The 27,500-nt window shown below is 33.3% G+C and overlaps 1 protein-coding gene across 3 annotated transcripts in view; it reads right to left on the reverse strand.

The window, feature by feature from the left end:
* Positions 1 to 27,500, reverse strand: part of LOC135215611 (uncharacterized) — a 238,567-nt gene that overhangs the window by 114,626 nt on the left and 96,441 nt on the right. For all 3 annotated transcript variants that reach the window (XM_064250510.1, XM_064250509.1, XM_064250508.1), the window contains exon 4: positions 1 to 311. This exon is cut by the window's left edge and continues 1,124 nt beyond it. The gene's annotated coding sequence lies outside the window, so the exon portion shown is untranslated. The remainder of the gene's footprint in view (positions 312 to 27,500) is intronic.

The raw sequence follows: 27,500 nt of genomic DNA on the forward strand, positions 1-27,500 counted from the left end.
TACTATTTGACCGAAAGAAAACTGTTTTGTTTGTTGCTTTCTCAAACATTATTACGTATGATCTCAACTTGAGTATTCTCAAAACGTATAGACTTTAGTTATAAACAGATAACTTGTATTTCGTTATCTAACTCGAGTTATGTTTTGTTTCAAGATAATTTTTGTTTTTCATTTCCACACTTCATGACCTTATTTATGAAAATCTCTGTTAATATTATTCACCACCTTATCCGTTCAAAATATGCCAACGATTATGTTGTACATGGCGTTTTCTTTATAAGCTTGTTTGACATCGTAGACAAGTGCCCATCCTGAAAAGAGGAAAAAAAAAACAGTAAGTGTTATGTAATTACTGATTCAATACAACATGATAGATATTTCAGAACAAAATATATCATAAAATATTTCATAATAGACAATATAATAATTATAAAGGGGCAATAATAATTTAGCAGAAATCTTTGATCTGTCAATCATTCATCCGTAGACAGACAGAGAGAGAGAGAGAGAGAGAGAGAGAGAGAGAGAGAGAAAAGGTTAGGCGATGCTGATGAGGGAGTTCTTAGTGGTTTTGATTTTTTTTTCGTATCACCGAAATATTTATGGGTATACTGATTTGAGAATATTTTGAATAGTAAAGATACTTAAATTGTTATTCGTAAGTGCAAGTTGATTGATGCAAAATAAATAGAGTAAATTAGGATTTGATATCTGAGGTCAACTATTCAAATGAATGAACGCTCGATAAAATTCATGTGACACTTAAAAGATAATTTCCCATTCTGAGCAATCTAACGTCGGGTCTCACACAGACATTCAACGGTCCTCTCCAATTAGCGCAATCAAGGTGCTGCTGTTCCGAGTGATCAGCCGCATTCATATACTCCGAAAAGGTAACTGCATATTAACAGAGTACGTTTCTAGTTGATTAACTGGCGCCAAGTCTTGACCTCCATTTGGAAACCAAATGGTACCGAGTTGAAGAGTAAATGCATAGGTATTTTGATCATCTGTTGGTACGCCTGTTATCTTGTTGTAAAAGAATGTTTCTCTAATTATTCATATATAATAATTTTTCGATATATTTCGACATCATAATGGATATTATCATCAACATTTTTCTTTGAATTTTTCCTCATATAAGAAAACAGTCATCACTCATCAGACAAAAGTTTAAAATGAAAGGCTCTTTCTGTTTATCACTTACTGATTTGAAACTACTACTTATCTCCCATTTATCTAATAGTCAACGGTCAGGTAATTATATGAGTTTCCTGATAACTGTAATCGCTATGATGTGTCTCTCATTTCCGCTCTCCTTTTACTCATTTCCTGGCCGTTAGGGGCATTTACGAACTCGTTAGCAGTGAATAGTTTAATTTCCCCAATGACTTACGATGTAATAGCTTATTAAATCATTATGCAGCTTATTACAAAACTTATTGCAGTAACATAAGGTGAGTATTTTTTCCGTTATTGCGGGGTATCGTCAAAGCCGTTAGTTTTCTTTTATTTTCACAAAGGCAGCTTGTGAGTAACTTTATTCCTTCTATCCATGGTATTTTTTTCGTTCAGCAGTCTCTAAATGATACCACTTCATTTAGTTACATGTTCTATTGAGCATTAGTTCATCAACCATTTTCGAACTGCAAACAATACAAATATTGACAAGGAGCCTTAAAAGACTATGGGTTGGAACTGCTAAGCTTGGACACTGTGCAAATTATGATTCGGGATATTAACTTGCTGTCAAGCCTATATCACTATACTCTGTTTTTTTCCATCTGTCCATCCGCCTGTGGTGTTTTTGTATGGTAACACTGCGTCCCGGGCTTTTAGACAGTTACATTCAGCTTAAATTCAACGATTATAATAATATCCTATTTCGAATATTATCGGTGTAATTCGCATACAGTAAATTATTAAAACCCTTTTCAGTTGCAAATGTACACCCAGATATCCTTTTATTTACCTAAAACTTACACATAGCGTAACTATCTAAAGCCCAGGACGCAGTGTTACCATACAAAAACACCACAGGCGGATGGACAGATGAAAAAACAGAGTATAGTATTGGGACTTCACGGCTTTCCAGTATAGTTTAGTAAAAATATTTTTCAGTTTCATTATATTGCTTCTCGTCGCCTTTGACTTATAAAGAAAATCATAGCCGACAGTAACCGTCAACGTGAAATGCCTATGCAGTACTAAGTGTGATTCTGTCTGCTCGTGGAGAGTCAGATTCATCTTGTGACATTATTGTTTCCGCCTAAGATATAAACATTTGAAACGATTCGGAAAGCTTTTGTTTTTATCCAGTTCAACAACGTTCATATGATCTCCAAACTCGTTATAATGCACATGATAACCTTCGCCTTTAATCTTCACGTTTTCTACAAAACCCATGTGATACCTCGCTTCTGACCTCTCCAAATGTTTCACCTCCAGTCTTGTAACTACAATATCCCTACAGAGCGAACTAGAATTCTTGAATCAATTTTCTGTATGAAAAAGTAGAATTTTTGTCTAGCTGATTTTAATATAATCTTTACACAGGACGTCATAGCGTTGTGGTCATACTAGCGTTTATTGAGGTAAGGGTTTTGATTGGTATTGATTGGATGCTTTTGTTACTTCCATCCTCCTCTGCCTGATATTCAAGTTGCCTTCAGTATGGTAAGGAATCTTTGTACAACATGGCTTTCAAAGGATATGAAGTATTTTGTCACTACCTTTATATTCGATTTTTCAACACTCTCAATGCAGCCTACTTTTAATTATATAAAGATTGGTCTTGTATGAAAAACATTATTTCAATGGCTGATGAGATAACGTTTGTTTTAAATGTTTAGCCAAGACAAATCCAATACGACAGGTAACCAAGGTCAAGAATAAAGAATTTAAAGATGAAGAGACTTGAAGCCTCTTCATTGAAAGTTTTTTTTTTTTTATCGTTAATAATAGTCTACCTTATTGCTTTTTACGTGTTATATTTAAATGTTCATCATGTTATTTGTAAATCTCCATAACAGATTTTTATTGAGATTTTTTCCAAACCTTTATAAATTCTTCATAGTATGGTACTTTGTGATATTTCTTTATAATACACAGAAGACCACTAGATATCCTTTAAGTGATCAGAAACAGACGAGTTTTTTAATATTACTTTTATACCATACACTATTAATTTTCCTGTTAATTTTCAATCCTCTTGCTATTATGTCGGTACATATATCTCATTTCGAGGAAAAGCGTATGACCAACAAAAAATCGGTTTTCATCGTATGATTGCGTAGAATATGGAATTCTAATTATTTTTACAATACACATACTCGTCAGTAGGCATTAGTCTTCGTTAGCAATTCTTGAAACAAAGTTTTCTGCTCAAACAAAGCAACACGAGAAAATGTTGTTGTGAGACAAATGCCTAGAAAATTATTCTGGCCAGAAAATAAAACATTTATTCACTAATTATCATTCTACATCGTTGTTACGCATTAACAAGGATTGTTTCCATGAAGAAGGAATGAATATATCCGTTCCGTGAAAAAAGAAGAAGAAAGAAGACAGCCTAACAATAGATTTGCAAGAGTCACGAGAACTAGAACTTTAATCCATTTACCCACTACAAAAAGTTGAAACAAACCGAAACTCTTGGCCCAGATGTCCTCTTGGAGGACAAATCCAAACTCTCATTTAAAGACTTTTACAGCTTAAATGGCCAACAGAGACAAGTGCTGCCCATACATCTCGAGGGAATGTTTATCTGCGAGGGACAACACCACTGGCGTCTTTTTTAAATCTTACTAGGATTGTGGCAGAAGCCAACTACCAATATTATTTTACTGTCTGCGCCTGAAAAGGAGTGGAATATATTTAGTTTCTTTCCGACAAAGAAGAAATCTTGCTCATCTCTATATCCACAACGTGCCTAGGATTCAAACCTGTTTATTTGCCAGCGCCTGGCAGGGAAGTCAGGTTCTTATGACCTCTTCGAATGCTTTATATTATTGCAGTGGCCTCAGCTTCCAGAAACGCAGGATTTTGCCTGCTACTATTATTTCCAGAAATGCTTCTTTAGCTTCTTGCTTTGGTGCGTTCTATCCCTCGGTGTTTTATCATTACAAATGTCTTAGTTTTATATACCAAGGGTTCGAATCATTAATTAATCGTGTCTTTAGCTTCCATTCGGTTGTATAGGTTATATATAATAAACAGTTGGTTATATAGTAATTTGGAAAATGTTCATTGTGGTCATTTTGAAATGAATGACCTTTCTCAACTTAATTAAAACTGTACAGTTTGTTTCTAGTGCTGTTTCGCTTACTACCAACAGGCTTTTTGCTTTGGCTTTTAAATGAATAATCACGGTTATAGATAACAAATATCCACATACCTGATTCCAACACAAATTCCACGTGTTTGGTTTTTGATAGTGGTAGTTCCATCCACTAAATAGACGGTGCCATATTTGAACATATTTACAATTAGTTGCACTCTTTACTCATGTGGATGCGATTACCATCTTGTTAAATAGAGGCTATACAATGCAAAGAGCTTCCCGATATTTTGAATTTGTTTTTTCTTTATCTTCCTTTTGATTAATATAACGTAGATTCTCTTTTAGCAATTCATACGATTGTCTCTTGTGTTTTCTTCTTAGTCTTCGAATTCTTCATTACATGAAAATCGTTTAACACTTAAACGTCTAAACTATTTTCATGGTGGCACTGTTGATGAAACGCGTGAAAGGGAAAATCTTCTGACCACTTCAAATGATAAAGATTAAGAATGCTTAAAATTCTAATTAATTTGATTAACTTTACATTTAGGTATAAAGACAAACACAACTTCATATTTTCATTGCAACCATAGAAGCAATACGAGTGCCGGACGCAAGTAAATCAAGAAACTGATTGTTACAAGAAAAATGAGCAAAGATAGATGATGCACTCATATATACTGAGCGTATTTGAACGTCATTAACGAAACGGATCGCTGACATCTATCGGAGATATAAAAATTTCATGTAAACGAACGATGTTGTATCTCATGAGCAAAGCCCTTTTTCCTTTGTTTATTGAAATATACTCTCATCTGCCTTTGAACAGATATATGGCCAACCTTGAATCAAAACATTACTTGATGAAGTTGACAGTCTATTACGCCAGTATTTTATCACAAGAGCAATAACAAGCGTTTGTACTAATTATTCCAGGTTACTGGAAAGAGTGTTTTCATTGCAAAAATCAAATATTTGTCTTTACATGGGAGGTATTAGAATTTATTACAGACACAGGGACTCATATAGATTTTTGCTGTAAAATCGAGTAGTATATATCAACTTTCATTGACAAAGTACACGCATACACCCACCCACACACACACACACACACACACAACACACACACATATAATATATATATATATATATATATAATATATAGTATATATTATATATATATTATATGTGTGTGTGTTGTGTGTGTGTGTGTGTGAGTGTGTGTTCTGAAGCCACTGGGAACATTTAAAAAAGAAAAGACAGAGTGCCAAGTACTTTCGTGTATTTAACACGAAGATGTGTTAATTACACGAAAGTACTTGGCACTCTGCCTTTTTTTTCTTAGTGGCTTCAGCTAACAAACAAAATCACGTGCTTAATGTTTGTGATTTCTTGATACATATACAGTTTTTCATTGTAAGTTTTTTTATTGGTTTTCAAACGTGTTTTTGACATGTTTTTCCTTACAAATATATTTCCTTTATTTAAAAAAAATAGGTCCATCAAACAGTTGCATTATCAAAAGAGAAGTGGACGTAACTAAAGTGACTTTTGTATTCGAAGATTCAACAAAACCAACCGCTGAAAATTATTAATTAACCCAAATAAGAAAAAAACCACATGGAAAGAGGTAAAAGAGTTAAGTACATCTCTCAGCTGATTCTTGAGAGAAGTAGGAACGTTGTTGACGAATTATGCACAAAAACCTAGGTGAGGCATATGAAAAGACGAGAGAGAGAGAGAGAGAGAGAGAGAGAGAGAGAGAGAGAGCGAGAGAGAGAGAGAGAGAGAGAGAGAGAATGCATTTAAACATATTTATAATAAAAGCTTACTTTCAACAGTGATAAACGAATCTATGACATTATTAGCTTATGCAAAATAAATGATAATCAATTTGCATTCTTAGCAGAGGGTCAGTACCATGGGATTTCAGCTGAAGCAAGCGTTTAGTTACTTAATTTTTAATTCCTTTCATAAGAACAGAGTAATGATGAAAAAAAAATCAAAAGAACCTGAGGTAATTTTGCAATATCCTTTTCCCTCTAGTTGGTTCTTTCATTACACTCCTTTTGCATCCGAATACCTCTTAAGCCCTTCCATCTTCATAATTATTCCCATCCTTTACCCTTTATTGCTTCCGATTAAACCCCCTTGAAGTAATACAATCACAATGGTAGGGTTTCCTTATACGCAATACATCCGTATATTTCTCAATAAGATTCTAGTTGAGATGCAATACATTGTGCGAAATTTCTAACTACCAGTATGATTGCCATGAGCCAAATTTCTCATTATCATATAAATGCGATATTTAGGCAACACTAGATGAGTCATGATTTTTCCTACCTCTTGACGTGGACTCCTTTAATATGTAAATCACCTCCGTTCCATTCTCAATCATTCTTTTCTGTCCTGGTAATATATATATATATATATATATATATATATATATATATATATATATATATATATATATATATATATATATATATATACGTATATATATATATATATATATATATATATATATATATATATACGTATATATATATATATATATATATATATATATATATATATATTTTTTTTTTTTTTCAAAGATAACGTTTCCAAATACTCCAACCATATATAACTAAACAAAGGCACGTGGCATTTGCTTATGCAGAGTATTCACTGATTGTTCGTCGTAGAGTATATAAATATTCTATCACAGTTAAAATTGCAAGTCAAGTCGTTATGGTCTCTGAATATATCATGCTAAATACCCTTACAAAATATTTATTTTGACCAACGATCATACTAATGCTTTCTGCCTCTCTCTCTCTCTCTCTCTCTCTCTCTCTCTCTCTCTCTCTCTCTCTCTCTCTCTCTATTTGGAGAAGGATCGGAACTGGGAAAGAAGAGGACAAAGTCAAAACAAGCTCTCTTGAAGTCCGTTTGAGCTAACTTTTCTAGCTTTACTGAGGCGCTCTGCAAAGTGTTTGGACGATATGGATATAGGTCTGAGGCTTACTATGTAAAAGAAAAAAATCACTGTGTAAATAGGAATCACGTTTTCAGTTTGGTTTACCTTGAAAGTTTCTTTAACTCTGAGACAAATTTTATTCAATAAATAATCTTAGTATTTAATGTACAGCATATTGAAACGTGTGATATTTATCTAAATATTTTTCCAGCATTATCTTGTATATTCTTGAAAAAAATTTTGGCCACCAATTTCCTTACGTTACATTCTGAAATACTCACATCTAAGAAATGTGGGTAATAAATACAAGAATGTACCGAGACAAGAATAAACAAGGAGTTAGAATTAAAACCGAAAAGAGGAAAAATGAAAACAAAAAGGCACGTAAGATTATACGAAGTTATGGAAACGAATGGCATTTTGCTGTCTATTCAGTTCGTTGAAGGTGAAACTAGAACTTGGAACTCTTCAATCTAAATATGACCACTTCGCAGTACAGAAATCTTAATGAAAGGAATCGAAGCTCGTCCATGCTGTCGCCTCTGGGGTTCCTGTCACTGAATATTATTATAAAACAACAAATCTGCATACATACATGATTTGTATAGATCCAGGATATCCTAAATTGAATTTAAAATCTCAAAAAATTTCCATTAAACCAATGAAATAAGTCTACATTAAAATAAAGAAGGTTTATAGCAATAATAAAAAAAATCCGTATCATTATTTCAACGTAAACAGCATAACGTTTGGTTTATTTATGTAAGAATAAAACAATAACGAGTTGTTTGGTAAACGTCAAGGAATGAAAAAAGAAGTGAGACAACAATAATACTTTCAGGAATGTTAATGAGTTCGTGGCTCAGTTTTTGGGAAATATAAAACGGTGGATGTCTTAGGTAAGTGCAGAATGTTGGTAAGTATGGGCATCCCGTCATCAATGCACTAGGAGGTAGTATATAGTTCAAAATTTATCAGCATTAAATTTAAGATAAAAAAATCTTATTCTCCGTTAGAGCAGAAGTTTCTGGAAGTTATAAGGCAATACTGTTTATTTGGAATAATAGAAATGAAAGAGCAGTACAAAAAAAGCCCAAAATAAGCAAAAAAAAAAGGGGGGGGGGGAAAAAAACCTCCACGCTCAAAGACTTGCTCTTTAGAATAAAGATACAGATTTTCCCAATTAAAAAACTTCCTCTATCCGGAATTTATATGCTATTTGTTCCTTCATCCCTAAAAAATTAAAATAAATGTTTCCTCGTCCATGGAATAATAGCAAATACTGGATTTACAAAAACATATGGTAGAAAGCTCTCATTTGAGAAGACTAATAAATTCAAACAGATGAAATAATAAAAATAAATAAATAACATTAAAATAACTCATTTGGTGCAGAATAAAATTATAACTCACTATTAAAGCCCAAAAAATTTAGTTTTTGCTAATTATTGTACTTTGCACTAATGATACATTTTTGTCAACATCCTTTCAGATATGTTACACTTTTCCTACGATATCATTTGAGTTGCCCGATTATTTGCCATGAGGTTAAAATTACACCATTTTAAAGCAAATCTTTTTGAGCACGAGTAATTTCACCCTTATATTTTCACCAGATTTACAAGTTCTCTCTCCTCCTTTCCTCCCTCCCTCTCTCTCTCTCTCTCTCTCTCTCTCTCTCTCTCTCTCTCTCTCTCTCTCTCTCTCACACACATATAATTCCAGCATTCCAGGAGGGTTCGGTCTGAAGAGAGGCACTTGTGATGGCCTAATAGTTCATATTAATTGATGCGTGGTGAAGATGGAGGACTTCGAAATAGCTCCGTGCCATCTCCCAAGGAAGCGTTTGGAGGTATTTCTTCGGATTTCATTCTTATTACACAAGGTGATCATAAATCTAACCAATCGGGATTTCATTAGATTCACTCAATAAAAAAAAAATCCATTTCGATTGGAGTAAAGGTTAAGGACGCATCTTGTTATTGACAATAGGAAATAGAGCTGGATATTAAAATTTAGTGGTGAACAGAGACAGACTGAAAGGAGAGAGAGAGAGAGAGAGAATAACTGACGATAACCGCTATTTGACTCTCAAATAATGTAACTGGTTCTTCGCTCAGTTGATGGCACAAGTTTCGATGACCTATCTTTAAAGGAGCCCCAGTTAAATGGTGTAATGGAGACGAAGTGTTGAAACTGAATGAAATTTATGTAATATCAAAACCAAGTGGACCTTGTAGAAAAGATACTTGCCGATGCTTGCGGGCGTTTTCTTTTTCTATAATCTAATGTTCAGCCAAAATATTTTTCTTACTTCGCCTTACGAGGTTTATTTTACGTGCAAACATCTACGTCCTGATTATAATGTTAAGAATTTTATATTAATTATCGTTAATAATAAAAATGTAATATATTTATATTATGGCTTATTTTCAATCTAACCATTTCAGACGTTGATTCCCCGATAACTCTACCAAACTGAATTTAAAGACGAACCTAACGCCATACCAAATCCGAACAGATCCGAAACCGCTGCTTAGGAACAAGTTACAAGTATCTCCTACAACGGGCCCACGGCGAAAAAAGTTGCTTAGATTTGTTGAGGCAAAAGTTTCTTAATGAAATTCCCTTGTTCGTGATCTGGACTCCCGATTCTGAGGCCTATAACGTACAGCGAACACTCGGGGACCACTCTTTGAAATTCAACCTTTATTTCTTCTGTCATTTAGACCCATTGATGTTTCAAGGGATGGAATTGGTGACTGGAGTTCGGTGTCTTTATGTAATTCGGCTTTGCTGGGTATCTTATATATATATATATATATATATATATATATATATATATATATATATATATATATATAGTATATATATATATATATATATATATATATATATATATATATATAGGTATATATATATATATATATAATATATATATATATATATATATATATATATATATATATATACATATATATATATATTATATATATATATATATATATATATATATATATATATATATATATATATATATATATATATCTCAATTCAAGCTACAAATGTCCTTTAATATCTAAATTCACTTTACCTCCCAAATGATATATTTTCATATATGTACGAAGGGGAATTTTTTAGTTGATAATAATTTCGTCCCCCCATGGGATCAAACCACCGTCCAAGTGGACAAGGGACGAAATCAGGACAGTCAGTGACGCTATCCAATCAGCCAACAGAGACGCTATAAGTTCATATCGATTCTGACCTTACAAATCACCCTCGATCTCGGTGCTTTCGTATTTAGAATCGATATGGAACCCCGTCTACCATGTTAGCCAATTCGAGCGTTTGACAGCACGTAGCCTTTTGTTTATGAATTATCACATCGAACCGTGATCCATTTATATATCAATTCAAGCTACAAATGTCCAATTTAATATCTAAATTCACTTACCTCCCAAATAATATATATATAGTACGTGGGGAATTTTTTAGTGGATAATAATTTCGTCCCCCCATGTGATCGAAACCACCGTCCAAGTGGACAGGGACGAAATCAGGACAGTCAGTGACGCTATCCAATCAGCCAACAGAGACGCTATAAGTTCATATCGATATTAAAGGACATTTGCAGCTTGAATGATATATAAATGGATCACGGTTCGATGTGATAATTATTCATAACAAAAGGCTACGTGCTGTCAAACGCTCGAATTGGCTACATGGTAGACGGGTTCCATATCGATTCTAATTACGAAAGCACCGAGATCGAGGGTGATTTGTACGGTCAGAATCATAACTAAAGGCTACGTGCTGTCAAACGCTCGAATTGGCTAACATGGTAGACGGGTTCCATATCGATTCTAATTACGAAAGCACCGAGATCGAGGGTGATTTGTAAGGTCAGAATCGATATGAACTTATAGCGTCTCTGTTGGCTGATTGGATAGCGTCACTGACTGTCCTGATTTCGTCCCCGTCCACTTGGACGGTGGTTCGATCCCATGGGGGGACGAAATTATTATCAACTAAAAAATTCCCCTTCGGTACATTTATGAAAATATATCATTTGGGAGGTAAAGTGAATTAGATATTAAAGGACATTTGTAGCTTGAATTGATATATAAATGGATCACGGTTCGATGTGATAATTATTCATATATATATATATATATATATATATATATATATTTTTTTTTTTTTTTTTTTTGAGAGGAAGGAAGATTGGTGGCGGGGAAGTCTATACTAAGAAATGATTTTCCACATTCCATATAGCATACATTTTTGCATTTGTTTTACCAGTCACGCCATTGGGTAAACCATATCAAATGAACGCGAATGTACACAAATTTTTCTTCTGCTTAACCGAAAAACAAGTGCATTGGATAAGGAAACTTGATAAGGACACCAACCACTTAAGCAGATTATAATACAGATGGCTATATAAAGAGTCGAGAATAAATTACGCAGAAATTGAAATATGACAATCCAGTGTTATTACGCAACTGCTACGGTACGAGAATTGATGTCCTCTCAAAATTGGTCAAAAACTCATGGTAAAATAATTCTTCTTTATTATTTAATATTAAAGGGCGCACAAGCTCTTCTACCTTCCGCTTCACTTTCTTTTTGTACTACATCTTCGTTTGCAGATTCGAAGATTTAGAACCGTTTTCATTCCTGATTTTTACTATTTCTGCAGTTAGGATCTTTGTACATCCTACCTTACTATGTTAAAACGCCTAAAGTTATCGTGGCTTATTTGTCTTTTTATGATTTACACCCCATAATCATTCGGTGACCATATATATATATATATATATACTATATATATATATATATATATATATATATATATATATATATATATATATATATATATATATATATACGAACACACACACATTATGAATGCATGTATGCATAGTATATATGCACAGGTGTGTGTGTGTGTGTGTGAGAGAGAGAGAGAGAGAGAGAGAGAGGACAAGTTATTTTGTGATAAGATATTTAATCTCATAGAATTCACGAAATGGGGAAAAACCTGTAATATGGTTCTGCATCTTAGCCTAAAGATTTTCTTATCAGATCCTTAGTTTCAACTAATACATTCCTCTGACGAAAAATTCCACCTAGGCTCTTCCTTTAGTTTTCACTCTTATCACGTTTTCAGTTAATCGGCGGAACTTTTTAAACGCTTTGGGCCGATTTAGTAAAATTGTTTCGATAAATCTGGTATTGAAAAACGGTCGTAAAAGTTAAACATCCTACCGCGATAACTTCTCGCCGACTCCCACTTCAAACATTCTCCTTAATGACAGGAAATCCGAGCACGGGATGATGAGTTGGAATCCTATTAGACTGAATAGAATCGCAAACAAACTCGAGTTTTAATCATTCGAGTCAATACGAAGGATCGAAATGAGTCCAATTTCTGGATATATTTCCGCCTGTCTAACAAATTCGCTGGATTATATTCTCGCAGAATTTAACGGCTTTAGAACGCCACTTACACATGCTAACCGGTGGTAAAAATTTCTTGTAGATATTTTGGACTAAAGTTAGCAGTCCTGTATCCTCGTTTACACTAGCTGAAGTTCACAACAGCTGACTTAAGTACCAAACGCATAATAATCAGCTAACTTAAAAATGAACTGAAAAAGATTTTCATGAAATGGGACCCTACATAAGATCGGAGTCTGACGTGTTACTTTGCGAGATGAGGTTAAGACCCCCCCTCTCTCTCGTCTCTCCTCTCTCTCTCTCTCTCTCTCTCTATATATATATATATATATATATATATTATATATATATATATATATATGTGTGTGTGTGTGTGTGTGTGTGTGTGTGTGTGTGTTTGTGTGTGTGTGTGTATATATAACGGGAAATGAAAAATTAGCGTACTAGTTTCGACTTTAAACGTTTTGCATAATAAATCAACACTTCGAATAGTCCTTCTATGCAGTAGTTTTAGTAAACGTGAACATTATTGTAGCATTAGTCCTTATTTCCTTTTACCATTATCTGTTACGTAATGATTTTATACTTAATTTTCCTAATACAAAAAGCACCTATTGATTTGAAAGGAAGTTGAATAAATGTTAATCAGGCCATTTAAATTCTTTTCATGATTCATTTTCAAGTGTATAAGAGTTATTAGAATTTAAAGGTTTTCAACGTTGCAAAATATTGATGTTAGTAGCGAATTTTGCCTTTTGTACAATGGGCACGTAAAGTAATAGGCAATTAAGTGCTTTTGCATGTTGCTTTGAAGTGCAGATATATCCATAAATCCATTTTCACTGCTTTACATAAAATTGATTTAGATCGAAGCGCACCTGTTACACATTTCCTGAATAATCAGGAGATGCTTTCTTTAAATGTACATATCTGAAGTTTTCGTAACTCAAACACAATTCATTTGAATAGCAAAAACATTACCACGAAATGTCTTATTTTGATTCGATTTTTTTTTTTTTATTATGGAAGGTGATTCATCCTCGTGGCAATTCTTACAATTCTTATATCTGTGACTCACAAATGTTTTTGTTGTATATTTACAATACGTTAACCTGAACAGCACCTCTATCTGGATAATATTATCGTTATCTTTTATAAAACTGGCACAAAAGAATGGTAGGGTGAGTTGTGCTATTTATATTTTGCGTCTTGCCTACGGATTGTGATACAATTAAACTCTGTTATGTGAAGTAAAGTAGAGTCCAGTGGATGAGCACATTTTTCATAACGTAAGACACAGAGTTATTCATCGGGAAACTATGCTTATTTTGAATCTAGAGGTAGAGGGCTCAGAAGCAAATATGAAGTTAGGGGCGTAATAGGAGATGGGTGAAAAATATATTGCTATCTTAAACATTGGTAGTATATGATATATTTTCCACAACTTTCTACGGTGTCAATTTTGATATTGATGCAGATGTTGTTGCATATTTCTTAGGTATAAGTCTCGCTTTGCACTCTAGAGTGAAATGTGTGAAGCGCTAAGACTAATAAAATAAATTTATTCTCGGCGCTACGAGTGATAAAGCTGTTTCCAAGAAGTGTTAAGTATTTTGCCACTGATCAGGCTTCCCGTGTAAAGTCAGCGAACTTCTTGAAATGGGACCGTTTCAATTCAGATTAGAGTAACTTAAGATTCTTCGGTATTAGAATTTGAATTGTTATTAGGTAAAAACTACGTATTGGGTGGCGACGTATCTTGCTAATAACTATCATATTTTCCAAAGTCGACAATTCATAAGCCTCACGAAAGCAGATATACGTTATTCTTAAGACTTGTTTACATAACAAGAAAAAACATGTCATGATCTCACACGTTGGCAACTTCTCTATTGCATATCACAAACAAGTTGAAAATATGTCAACGACTGTAAGTGAAGAACGAACACTTGGCCAATACTGACTAATGGTATAAAGCACCGGTAGGAATTATCAATAAACCGTTAACTTCTTTTCAGGCTGTTTATGATGTCTGAGAGATACGTTATCTCCGCGTGTTGATATATTTTACTTTTACATGTAGTAAATGCTTTCAATTGATAATCAACGATGCTATCTGTAGTTTAGTGGATGTTTAGTCTATTTTTCCGATGGCCTTACATTCTTATGACAAGACTGGTTTCTTTTCGCTTTGTAAAGGTAATATAATTCTTTGCTGAAGGTCTGTAGGACTTTCAATTCGTTGTTAATAAATTGCAAATAAAATTACCCGATAAACGGCAGCCGGAAGTAAAGTCAGAGGAAAAAAGTCACACTAATTTATGTTGGTCAATAATCAAGCTACAGTGGAAAATTTACAATAATCCTGGGGGTCATTACTCTTTTTTATATTAACTGTCTTTTATGTTTTTACGGTAATCCCCAACAGGCTTGCAGTAAAGAGGATTATCCTAGTACTAAACACGCCGCAAAGGTGGATACATGGATACATACCGGGTTAAAATTTACCCTTGCGCTTCACTATCTAGGAAAGACTAATGTGATTTCTTTTCCTGAGACTTTTTTTCCTTGCGACTCTTTTTCTGTGTAACTTCTTTGCCTGGATTCCAATAATCATGGTGATATAGAGAAGAGAAAGAACATCAATGTAATTGTCTAACTTCGTCAACCAGACTCAATTAAATCTCCAGACTTTAATATAGATGTATTCTTCAGCATTGTCATCTTATATATAAACTACAATTTTGTTCTCACCAGGTGTGCTATAAAATTTTATTTTATTCATAAATGGAAAACCTATTTCTTTTTTTTTCTTTAGACAATATTTTCTATTCTTATAGTTATGGTATAATCATAAATCATAAGCTTAGGAACTTTCCATCTAGTGATCGAATGGAACTTTTATCGCTCTGTGAAAATTATATGTAGGGTAAGTCTTTTGTTCTTCTTTGGCCTCAAGTTGAATTTCTAATCCCCCTTCCTTTCATGTACCATACGTTGCAGTTCTTATACTATTTGTGTTTGGCAGTCTCTCTCTCTCTCTCTCTCTCTCTCTCTCTCTCTCTCTCTCTCTCTCTCTCTCTCTCTCTCTCCTCACACACACACACACACACACACACACATACACACTCGCAGCTCAATCCCTTTCACTGGCCGAGAGGCAACTGAATCCAATCATCCCTTGAAAGAAGTCTTTCTTTGTCAAAAAAATAAAAAAGAACGACAAATATTTTTCACACATTTGCCTTCGTTTGTAACTACGGTGAAACTATTTCATTTTTTACATAATTACCTTTCCACTAGTTTCTAGTTTCTTATCATGCCATTAGTCTTGAATATAAATGTAATTTTGTGTGTGTGTGTGTGTGTGTGTGTGAGAGAGTGTGGAGGATTTGTGACCTGCATATATAAATTAATTTTCCAGCAAGAATAATGCTTACCAGCTGCTAAAAAGGTAGTCGGACATGTTATAATGTGCGTTAAGTAATATATATCACTGGGTTTCATTCTTTTAGATAATCATTTGTCAGTAGCATAAGGAGCCTTTGTTATCTTCAAAGCAGATAATTTTTTTTTTTTAATCTATAATCTACTATTGGTTGGTTGATTGATTGATAGCATGACCCATTACCGGCTTCCTGATTCACAAAACCTTTTGTCTAATGAGAGATGGGCTATCGTTCTAATTTGTGTTCCATCCCTCTATTTTTTTTTTCTTTCTTTGTCCTTTCTCTTTTATGTCTCGTTATGGCTTTGATTAGGGCATTAAGTTCCTCGTAGATAGATGTCCTGGCATTCGCTTTCTATCATTTACACATTCAATTATTCTTTCCTTGATTTGTCTCTTCCTTTTGTTAGTCATCATGTAGTATGCTGAGCAAATGATGCACGTCTGTTTCTGAAAATACCAAAGGAACTTTTCTATGGGAATTCAACATAGTTCATAGAAATAGATGTCTTCGGTCGATGACAACCTCCCTATAAAGAATATTAGTTTCAATTATTTCTTATTCCTAGTCTATAAAAGAATTAAGAGAACTTTAATTGAACTGAATTGGTATAAAGGCTCAATATCGACAGAAATCTTTCACGTTAAAAATTGAGTCAAAGTCAGATGTGATACACGAAAAAAAATGGCATGAAGGTAACCTTATTAAAGTATGCGAACAAAACAAGTCCCTATAATTGGATGTAGGAAATATAAGTCTCCTATTTGTGAAAATTCCCTCTGGCCGAAGATGGGTAATTTGACAACTAATTTATGGAAAATTAATGATAAGGGGAAGCGCTAAGTATGCAAATTTCATTGGCAACGTAATTAACCACCTTTTCTATGATGAATGGTCATAGTTTCATATGTTCATGATTGATGGGGTAACTAAATGCCAAAAAAAAAAAAAACTTAAGTCGGCATTCGAGGAGGTTTGCTAATGATGGCCACGTGTTGGGAGGAAAACCTAGTATGTATACACACACATATGAATATTATATATGTGTATGTATATATAATATATATATATAAATATATGATATATATATATATATATATATCCGCAATAAGTCACCAAACAGCACGTGACAAATATGTACGTAAATAGCCACATGAAAGGTGAAGAATCAAAGACCAGGTACCAAGCGCTTTCGTGTATTGCGTACACTTCTTCGGGTACCCCGAAGAAGTGTACGCAATACACGAAAGCGCTTGGTACCTGGTCTTTGATTCTTCACCTTTCATGTGGCTATTTACGTATATATATATATATATATATATATATATATATATATATATATATATAATATATATATATGTAGGTATATATATATATAGTATATATACACATACACACACACACACACACACCACACACACATATATATATATATATATATATATATATATATATATATATATATATATATATATATATATATTTCATGGAACTATTTTGTGTACTGGGTCGGATTTTTCCAGACTCCTAACAGATATACACTACTGTTTTTTGACTAAAGCAAATTCTATCTTTTGACTTTTGCAAATATATATATATATATATATATATATATATATATATATATATATATATATATATATATATATATTTATACACGATTATTGAAAATTTTATATAAGGGGAATTCAGTCTTTCATGTAAACGAAAATCAAACTGAATGATAAAAGGACATTTCAGTGTTGATGGTGTTTTGCCGTTAACAATTTTTATTCTTGTTTTTTTGATAAATCAATTATTTTCTATCTCTAACATTAGGGGGTCGGGAGTTGTATAGCTGGGTGCAGGGGGCCAGCGGATATGTGGCTACGGATTCTCCCTTTCCTTGAAAAAAAAAAGGCAACTTTCTGCTCTCTAAATCCTTTCATTCAACCGACCCTACATGCCTGCCACAGCCACTCCTCTCTTACTTCTCGCGAAAACAAAGTAGTTTGTGGGAAAAGGTCTCAGTAAACTAACCTTATATGGGAAAGAGTTAATCTCGCGAATAAATTTTATACCCCAAGAAAAGTATGTGAATTTCGAGGGAGGTTTCAGATTCTCTATGTACTCGAGATTCTTTGCTTAATGGTGAACTCTCCATATTTCCTTCATCTAGTTGGTTTGATGATAAAAAGTATAAAATAAACTGTGAACATTACACTAATATTGAAGCATTTCCCGCAGGAGAACCTTGCAGAAATGTATACAGCCATACACACACATACAAACACACACACATAATATATCATTATAAATTATATATATAACATATTATTTAATGTATTATAATATATTATTACTATATTATTATATATATTATAAATATATATATATATATATATATATATATATCTATATATATAATATATATTATATAATATATAATATATATATATTGTATATATATATTATAATATTATATATAATATATATTTTATATATATATATATATATTTATATTATATTATATTATATATATCTATATATATATTATTATATATAAATATATATATATATAGTAATATATATAATATTATAATAATATATTATATTATTATTATATATTATATTATATATATATTAAATAAATATTATTCATTATATTATTTTATATACAAATGGAAAGGTTGACATGAGGAAAATTATTTTACTTGAAAACTATGGAAAATGTTATTTCGTATTTCACAAGCAGGGCAAGCAGAAAAGGGCGATGAAACGAGCAAAAAAGAAAATAAATAAATAAATAGTAAGTAATAAAACATTAATAAATGCATGACGCTGCAGAAAGTTGCTACTCTCGATTATGAATTAACCAAGGCATACATAATTGAACTATGCATTCCAAGAAGGGAATGACCCATCTAATGAATTATTATCTTGATATTAAATTATACTGCGTTATGAAATATGTATATTCGCACACGGTTTGTTTCCACCCACTGAATAATTTCTTCTTCGTGCTAAATTTTAATGGTGTTTCCGTTAATTCTTAATTCTGCAGCTACCTTGCACAGTAACATTTGTTTACATGAGGTGTTAATAATATTTGATTCGACTTTCATTCGAGTTAGAATTTAATTTTCTGTATCTTTCCATCAGTGACCATTCAATGTTAGTCGTGTTTCCTACAAAGAATTTTCCAATTTCCCTCGGATTGGTTACGCAAAATTCTCCAGACTTCAGCCATGTTCCAGCATTTTCTAAAGGCTTTGTTATTATTATTATTATTATTATCATTATTATTATTATTATTATTATTATTATTGTTATTATTATTATTGTGCGGAAAGGCATTGTTGTCAATAATCTTTTTTTTTATGTTCTAACGTTCATGAAACTTGATAAGTCTGAGGAATGCTTCTGTATTCTTGTCTGCAAAATTTTTTAAAGCTGAGTTTTTTTACATTTCATTGGTAACTTAAAGGTGAAAATCTAGTTTTAATGTCTTAAATCTCAGACAATGTTAGGAAATCTCTCGTTGTCATTATTAACCACTAGTTATTGATGACATTATGTTAAGTATTTTTGGTATTGTTGTACTATTTACTTTGTCGCAGAGTAATTCACTATGTAAAACTTAATTTTCCTTTCCTCTGGAAGAAACTAGGCAGGTAAATATTAATGTTGTTGGTGCGTATTTTACTCCGTTAAATTTTTTTTTTTACCCCGTTTTAATTTTCAAGATCACAGGATGATGATGATGATGAATGATGATGATGATGATGATGATGATGATGGTGATATTATGATGACGAATACTATTTTTCAATAATATGAATGAAAGATGGTACGTAGATAATTTGGTCTAGATGATTAGGTACTTTCGTAGTTTTCAACTTGAACATATTAAAAAAATTCTCACTGCTTAATTATTTTCCATTTTCTTCTCTCAGAGATTATGGCAGTCAAATGTTAGCTGATCTTCAGAAACTTTAGTAGAACTTGAGCATAATTTAGTTCTGAGGATGAACCTGACCCTTTGTACAGTGGGGTTGTTTCACCTATTCCAGTTTGCTAAATGCCCATTGTTTGCTTTCTCCATTAAAACACCATTATACTTACCGCCATCTCTATCCCGTCCTTGATAAGCCGTGTGCTGTAATGATAATATTCATGTGCGACTTCATTATGAATCAGATTGGAAGAACATCTGTCCTAAAACTTCTTCCAAGTTCAAAAGCAGTATATACGAAGCAAACATTTGCTCATGACGAGCAAACCTGGTAGCTAATGGATCCAGCACATAATCAGTCGTGTGTGTTTAGCTGAATCCCGAAGATGAAGGAAAGCCAGGCAGCATTGCGAACTATAATTATGATATTTGCATCTGTCCAAATAATCATCGATGTTATCTGTGAATGAGACTGGATGTGTTGCATATGAGAGATGAATGAAAAACAGAATGTCATATGCTACTATTAATATTAGAGTAATTATTATCGCTGTTAGAATTGGTTTTATATATATAATATATATATATATATATATATATATATAATATATATATATATAATATATATATATACGTAATATATATATATATATATATAGTATATATATAATTTATATATATATATATATATATATATATATATTATATATATATATTCTTATAAAAGTGAATGTTTTTATGTTTGTTTGAATGTTGATGCACTATTAAAACCCGAACCGCTTGACCGATCTAGACAAAATTGGACAAGTGGCCATCATTTGACCGAACCTGGTATTGTAGGATTCAAGCCCGTAGCTCCTTCCCCTTCTCTATCCACCTTCCCCCTTCCTGTTGTAATTTATGTGGCAAATAACACCCTACGGGTTATCATACCACATTTTATGAACTAGAGAAGTTCTTTTCAGTCACCAAAGAAATACCTGATAAAAAGGGCAGACAGCAGTGCACTATTTGGATAAAAGGGATAATAACCAAAGTAATACCTGAATAAAAGGGACAGTGTTTACAGTAATACCTGGTTAAAGTTGTCATACAGCAAGGCAATACCTGAATAAAAGGGTCAGAGAGTACAGTAATACCTGGTTAAAGCTGTCATACAGCAAGGTAATACCTGTATAAAAAGGGACACTCACCACAGTAATAACTGAATGTGGTGACTGTCCCTTTTATCCAGGTATTACTGTTCTGTCTGTCCCTTTTAACCAGTTATTGCTTTGGTAACAGTTACCACAGCAATAACTGGATAAAAGGATACACAGAACAGTAATACGTTGATAAAAGGGACAGGCACAAGTGTAATATCTGGATAAAAGGAACAGACAGTATAGTAATACCTAGTTAAAGGTGTCAGACAGCAAGGTAATAACTAGATAAAAGGGACAGACAGAACAATAATACCTGGACAAAAGGGACAGTCACCACAGTCATTTCTGGACAAAATTGACAGTTGTCAAAGTAATACCTGGATAAAAGGGACAGTCAAAACATTAATACCTGGATAAAAGGATCATCATTGATAAAATTAACTAACAGAGCATAGAATCCTCGGGACGAAATGAAAACAAAAAGAACTTTAACTAGATGCGAATATAATCGTTCATTAAACAACAAAAAAATATATACAATGTATCCTCCATCTAAGTTTCTAACAATTCGTAGACCTCGGCAACCAAGTGCCACTGAATGTGTTACCGAATGTTATCCAGTAGCATAAACCCGCATCTTCGACGTGAAACATTTCACAAAACGGGATTGTGAACTCCGCCTTTGCCAAAAATGATATACAAAAATACTGAAGGCCGTATATACTTTTATTGTTAGAATTCAGGCGAGGCGCTGCGCGCAAGTAAAAGGAATTTATTTTTTATTTGTTTGTGTGTTTTTTTTTTTTTTTAGATTGTCAGGAAACAATGAATTGACATATGTATTCTATGATTCAGCTGCACAGTCAGTGTATCACTGAGATACCTGACACCTGGCAATTTGTAACTTTCAGGAAAAAGTAAGGAAAAATAATGGACCTAAATGAATAGCTTGGAAGGACTGTCCTTTTGCTTCGCCCGTTCATTTAAAGTGGCAACTGTTGGTTTTATTTGTTGTAGGTCGTTCATGTACCTCTCCCCTTATTCCCCCTTTATTGACGTTCGCTTAGTATCTCATCGGAAACTCGTATTTCCCATCTCATTAGAGGTCACACACAGCTCGCTAATAACTCAGAACGGAGCCTGTAAGCTTAATTACACAAATGGAGTTGCTGATTCAACGGTCAAATTCCTATTAGTAATTTATTCTTTCTTCTTTCCTTCTGTTTCCTTACAATCTACTCATTGTATCTGATTGCTAAGTTTTGTTGTTATTTCCTTTGAGTATTTCTTATCACCTTCTGCTTAAGTATTTTGTGAAACATATGGATTTTTTTGCCTTCGTTTATCTGGTATCCTCTTTGTCATATTTTCATAATGTTAATGTACTCATTCATTACAATGATTTATGTTTTCTTTGTTCTTTTTGCAATCTATATGTTACTCGTCATGTAGTATTTCATATTCTACGTATTTGATTTAAAAATGTGATGTATGTCTTCCTTTAATTATTTCACCGATCTTAGTTATCTCCGCGATCATTTTCTAGTGCAAGAGGTCTTCTAATAAACATTACTTAAAAATGTTTATACTTCTAAAAAAATCAATTTATTACATTTTTGTGTGGGGAGGCGGGGGGCAGAGGTGCGATTCGAACACCGAAGCGCTTTTCTCCAAAGTAGATTTGACCTTAATTATTGCTCGTAGGTAAATATTATGATTTACTCAAGTGGCAAAGCTTGAACTCATTCGCTATAACAGAAGTTAACTGTATTTAGTGCCAGGCCTCTTCCGAATTAATGCACGGGAGCTATTATTACTCTCTAAAAACTAGCGATCTTCCTTCATTTCTAAAAACACACAAACTAGTTAATTAGATAGTCCAAAAGAAAAAGTAAACACACCATCCCAGTAATCTATACTGATACTCTCAAACACTAATAAATGGGTATATGTATATTTCGGCGTCTTAGGAAATGTAACCTTTAATTCGAGCTCGGAAACTGTATTTCAGTACGTTTAGGGAAATAAAATCTTCACTCCCTTTTAGGGAAATATATCCTTCAATACGTTTTGGGGAAATAAAATTTCCACTCCCTTTTACGGAAATATATCCTTCAATACGTTTTAAGGAAATAAAATCTCCACTCCCTTTTAGGGAAATATACCTTCAATACGTTTTGGGGAAATAAAATCTTCATTCCCTTTTATGGATATATATCTTTCAATATGTTTTGGGGAAATTCAATCTTCGCTCACTTTTAGGGAAATATATCCTTCAATACGTTTTGGGCAAATGAAATCTTCACTCCCTTTTAGGGAAATATATCCTTCAAGACGTTTTGGCGAAATAAACCCTTTAATACGAATAATGGAAATCTATCCTTTAGGCCTTTCTATGGAAATTTCTGAACTTTGATAAGCCTCGCTAACAACTCCGATCTAAAAGTTCGCCGATATGAATTATACCGAAGCGCCAAACTGATTTTCATCTCAGCCGTTTCCCAGAACATCAAAAAAGCCCGATACACTTCTTTCATTTCAATTGACTAGGTACTTGCATTTTTGTTTGGTCGTATTTATTTTTAATCTGTAGAAGATCTGTTTCCATTATTTCGCTAATTGTGAACAAAGAAACTCATACAAAGATGTATCTTATATAATATGCAATTCCGCAGTTAAAATGTGTTTGCTTATAAAGTATCCTACACTCTGAAAATGATACTAGATAGCATTTTTTATTATAATAAAATGTTAAAGAAAATTTATCTACAAGATGAATCTAAAAGGACATATTCTATTATCTACTTTACGTGAACTCGCAGAATTTAATTTCATCTCCGTCTGACAACAAAATGAAGAATGACGGAATAAAGGCTGAAAGCATTAAGAAGATAGACGACCTAGTTTGAGGATATGCAGGTTGGGTTCTCCATTCTTAAGATACAGGTATCTTTACTAACAATTTATTTGAGCATTGAACTTTATGTTAGCTTGAAAAATCATCACGAATCGTCTCGTTCATATACAGATGTAATGTAAATCATATGGATCTACTCGTAAAATATAACTCAGTTCTTTATAAGTCATTTGTAAGTTCATATTAAGATAAGTGTAATACAAGTGGAGTACACATATATATAAACAACATACACTCACATCACAGGTAACCTTGGGGACCCATGTAACCCAAGATAATCTCGGGTTGCCAACAAGCCACCTTCCTGTTGCCCAAGGTAACCTGAGGTCGCTTTGGGGGTTCCCGTAGCCCAAGATGAGACCATTTTGACCCCCGTGGCCAAGAGACCTCGGGTCACCATGAGGACCACCTTATTGCCCAAAGTGACCTGAAGTCACTATCGCGGGCCCCTGTAGTTCGAGAAGATCCCAAGCCACCTTAAGGACTCCCTGCGGCCCAAGATGATTTCAGATCACCATACATTCTTGTTGTCAAAGGCAACCTTGTTATCCTTGGTAAAATGGGGACCCCTTGTTTTCAAGGTAACCTGGGAACCTCCTGTGGTCCAAGATGATCTCGGGTCACATCGGGGACATCTTTTGGCCCCCTCCACCCCCTTCTCTCTCTCTCTCTCTCTCTCTCTCTCTCTCTCTCTCTCTCTGTTGCCAGGTCGGTCTTTTTCTTTTTCTTTTTGTATTTGTACATTTATTTTTATGCCTATGCATTTCCTACTGAATTTATACTTTTAAATCACGCATTTTATTTATGTTTGACATAGAATTCAGATAAAGAGTAAAAGGCTTAGTTACTAATGACACATGAAAAAATTGAAAACATTATTATGAGGTTCCAAGGAAAATTATGTAATTTACAAACTCGTCATTCAATGCCATTTAAGACCAACTCAATCTCTGAATCAAAATATCTTTTTCAAAGAATAATCATCAAATACCGGGGAAAAAATGAAATTATCTTTGTTCTTTGCTAATGAACTCATTTCAAAGTCCGAAAGAAATGTTGGTTTTCGTTTGATTATCAAGAGGTGTTGATTATATCATTAAAGAATCATAATTTTTACTTATGAAACAATTTACTCTTATTTTTACCAAGTTAGTTACAAAACTAATTAACGGGCCAGTCATTGCATATCCTATTATGACTTTTTACACAAAAGTGATGAATAATAAGAGGAAAATGGTTGTTAATGTATTTTACAAAAATAAACTACTTTTAACATGAGTGAATAAATGGATATCAGAGAAGAACCAGTCAAATATCTGTTGCCTTTCATAACCATTACTAAAAGACGCGCATAAAATAGTTTCAAAAGAAATTATCTTCAATCTTCAAACCTTCGTCTGAAGCAGCTTCACTTTGCCCACTTTCATCTTCAAACAACAGATGTTGCTTTCTCTTTCCTGAATTTTCTCTTCCTTTCTCTAAGGTCTGAAGTTTCTCATTTTCAAACCTTTACCTTCCTGTGATCAACATCGAAAACAAAAATAGCAAGAAAAGTAAGGAAATCAAGCGTAAACTCGAAAGAATATCCTGTGCAGCTTCCTCAGTGTTATTCCATTTGCTTGTAAAAACAGTTGTGTTTGTCCTTTGTTCCTTTTTCATATTTAGGGTGAAAATGAAAACTATTGTCAATGCTGGTAACAGCAAAAAAGAGACAGCATCTGGCTAGATGAGTTGAACTGGAATGATTCCTTTATAAAAGAAGATATTCTGGATATCATGTTGATCATTATAACAAACGTATGTTTTGCAGTTTTTAATGTGTAACTGCTGAACTTTTTTATGACTTGATTTTACTTAAACTTCAATCACCGTTTCCATTCAATATGGTACACGTCATCAATATGCCTAGCAACGTCCCAACGAATGTTTGGCTCACGTGTACAAAACGTGAAGAAAGCGAGGAAGATTATATATTCCTGGTCAAGAGAACATTCAACTGTAACAGTGAGAGCGAAGGCTCCGAGCGAGAGGGTAGTGTGATCCACAGCTGGGTAGGATAATTGTATGTTCTCTCGCTTTCGTAAGGGAACAAGTTATGGCGCTTGATAGGATTCCAACAGAATGAATCTGTATAGATGATAAAATATAAATAAATTATTCAGAGGAGAGCACTTCGTACTTATATCGCTGGTAAATGTTTGAAGCGTTAAAAGGTATTGGGTACTAGATTGAAAAATTAATTTTAACAATAGAAGTAATCATCCCGTGAAATGTGAGTGTGTGTGTGTGTGTGTGTGTGTGTGTGTGTGTGAGTGTGAGAGAGAGAGAGAGAGAGAGAGAGAGAGAGAGAGAGAGAGAGAGAGAGAGAGAGAGACTTTATCAATATGAACGAGATTCTTTAAGTATTTTACGTATCAGCTCACTATGTTTTAACAAAACATCTATACGAAACCAAAATCATACGTAAAATCTTTATACTTTCCTTTAAAATATGGAAGAAAACCCGCTGTAAAATAAATTCATGTTAGAGCTGTGCCGTTTTCATCTACTTTATATAAATATGATGTTAAGCAGCCTTACCTTCTCCCGATGAAATTAATGTTCAAGTGCACTATAGAAATTAATATTTGCCAGGAGCTTCAACTGGTCGAGGACAAATTCCATTGAAAGATATATATAAAATTTCTTTTTTAATATTTTAATTGCGACAAAATGCTTCATTTTGTTGTATTATAGGTCATGTTTTCATAAAACCTTACTTATTAAATGTATTTATTTTACATCAACGTACTGGGTGTTGAAAATCAACTCATATCGAGATTCCGATATCACCATCACCTTGCAAAGTATTCCTGCTTGTTTCTGAACGGGAAGAGGAAGTGTTAAATTTATTCTCAGCTTTAGGAATTTTAGCAAAGCAATTAATTCTCAACAACGAGTTTCCTTCAAAGGGGAAACAAACTGGCTGTATGCATTATCTTTAGAGATTGTGCAGGAGTTTATGAAAGTAAAACTACTCCTCGCAAGTATTAGCATAATTACCAGCATGGAGTAATTAGCATACATAAGGAAGTGCATTTCAAGGGGAAAACTCGCGGAAAAATCACGTAACCATTTGGTTTTGAAAAGCTGTTATTTGATATAAAATTAAAATGTGGTGAATGATGTAAAGAAATAAGATTGAGCCGCGCTGTCTTATTACCTGATGTTTTTGGACACGTCATAAGACAACGTTCGTTTGTCAGTTCCCGGATAAAGATATGATAATAAAGTTTCTTAGAATTTGACAAATCTGAAATTGGAAGTTTCTTTTCCTGATAAATTTAGGCGTAACCAAGAACA

The sequence above is a fragment of the Macrobrachium nipponense genome, chromosome 5 (assembly GCF_015104395.2).
Source record: "Macrobrachium nipponense isolate FS-2020 chromosome 5, ASM1510439v2, whole genome shotgun sequence".
NCBI lineage: Eukaryota > Metazoa > Arthropoda > Malacostraca > Decapoda > Palaemonidae > Macrobrachium > Macrobrachium nipponense.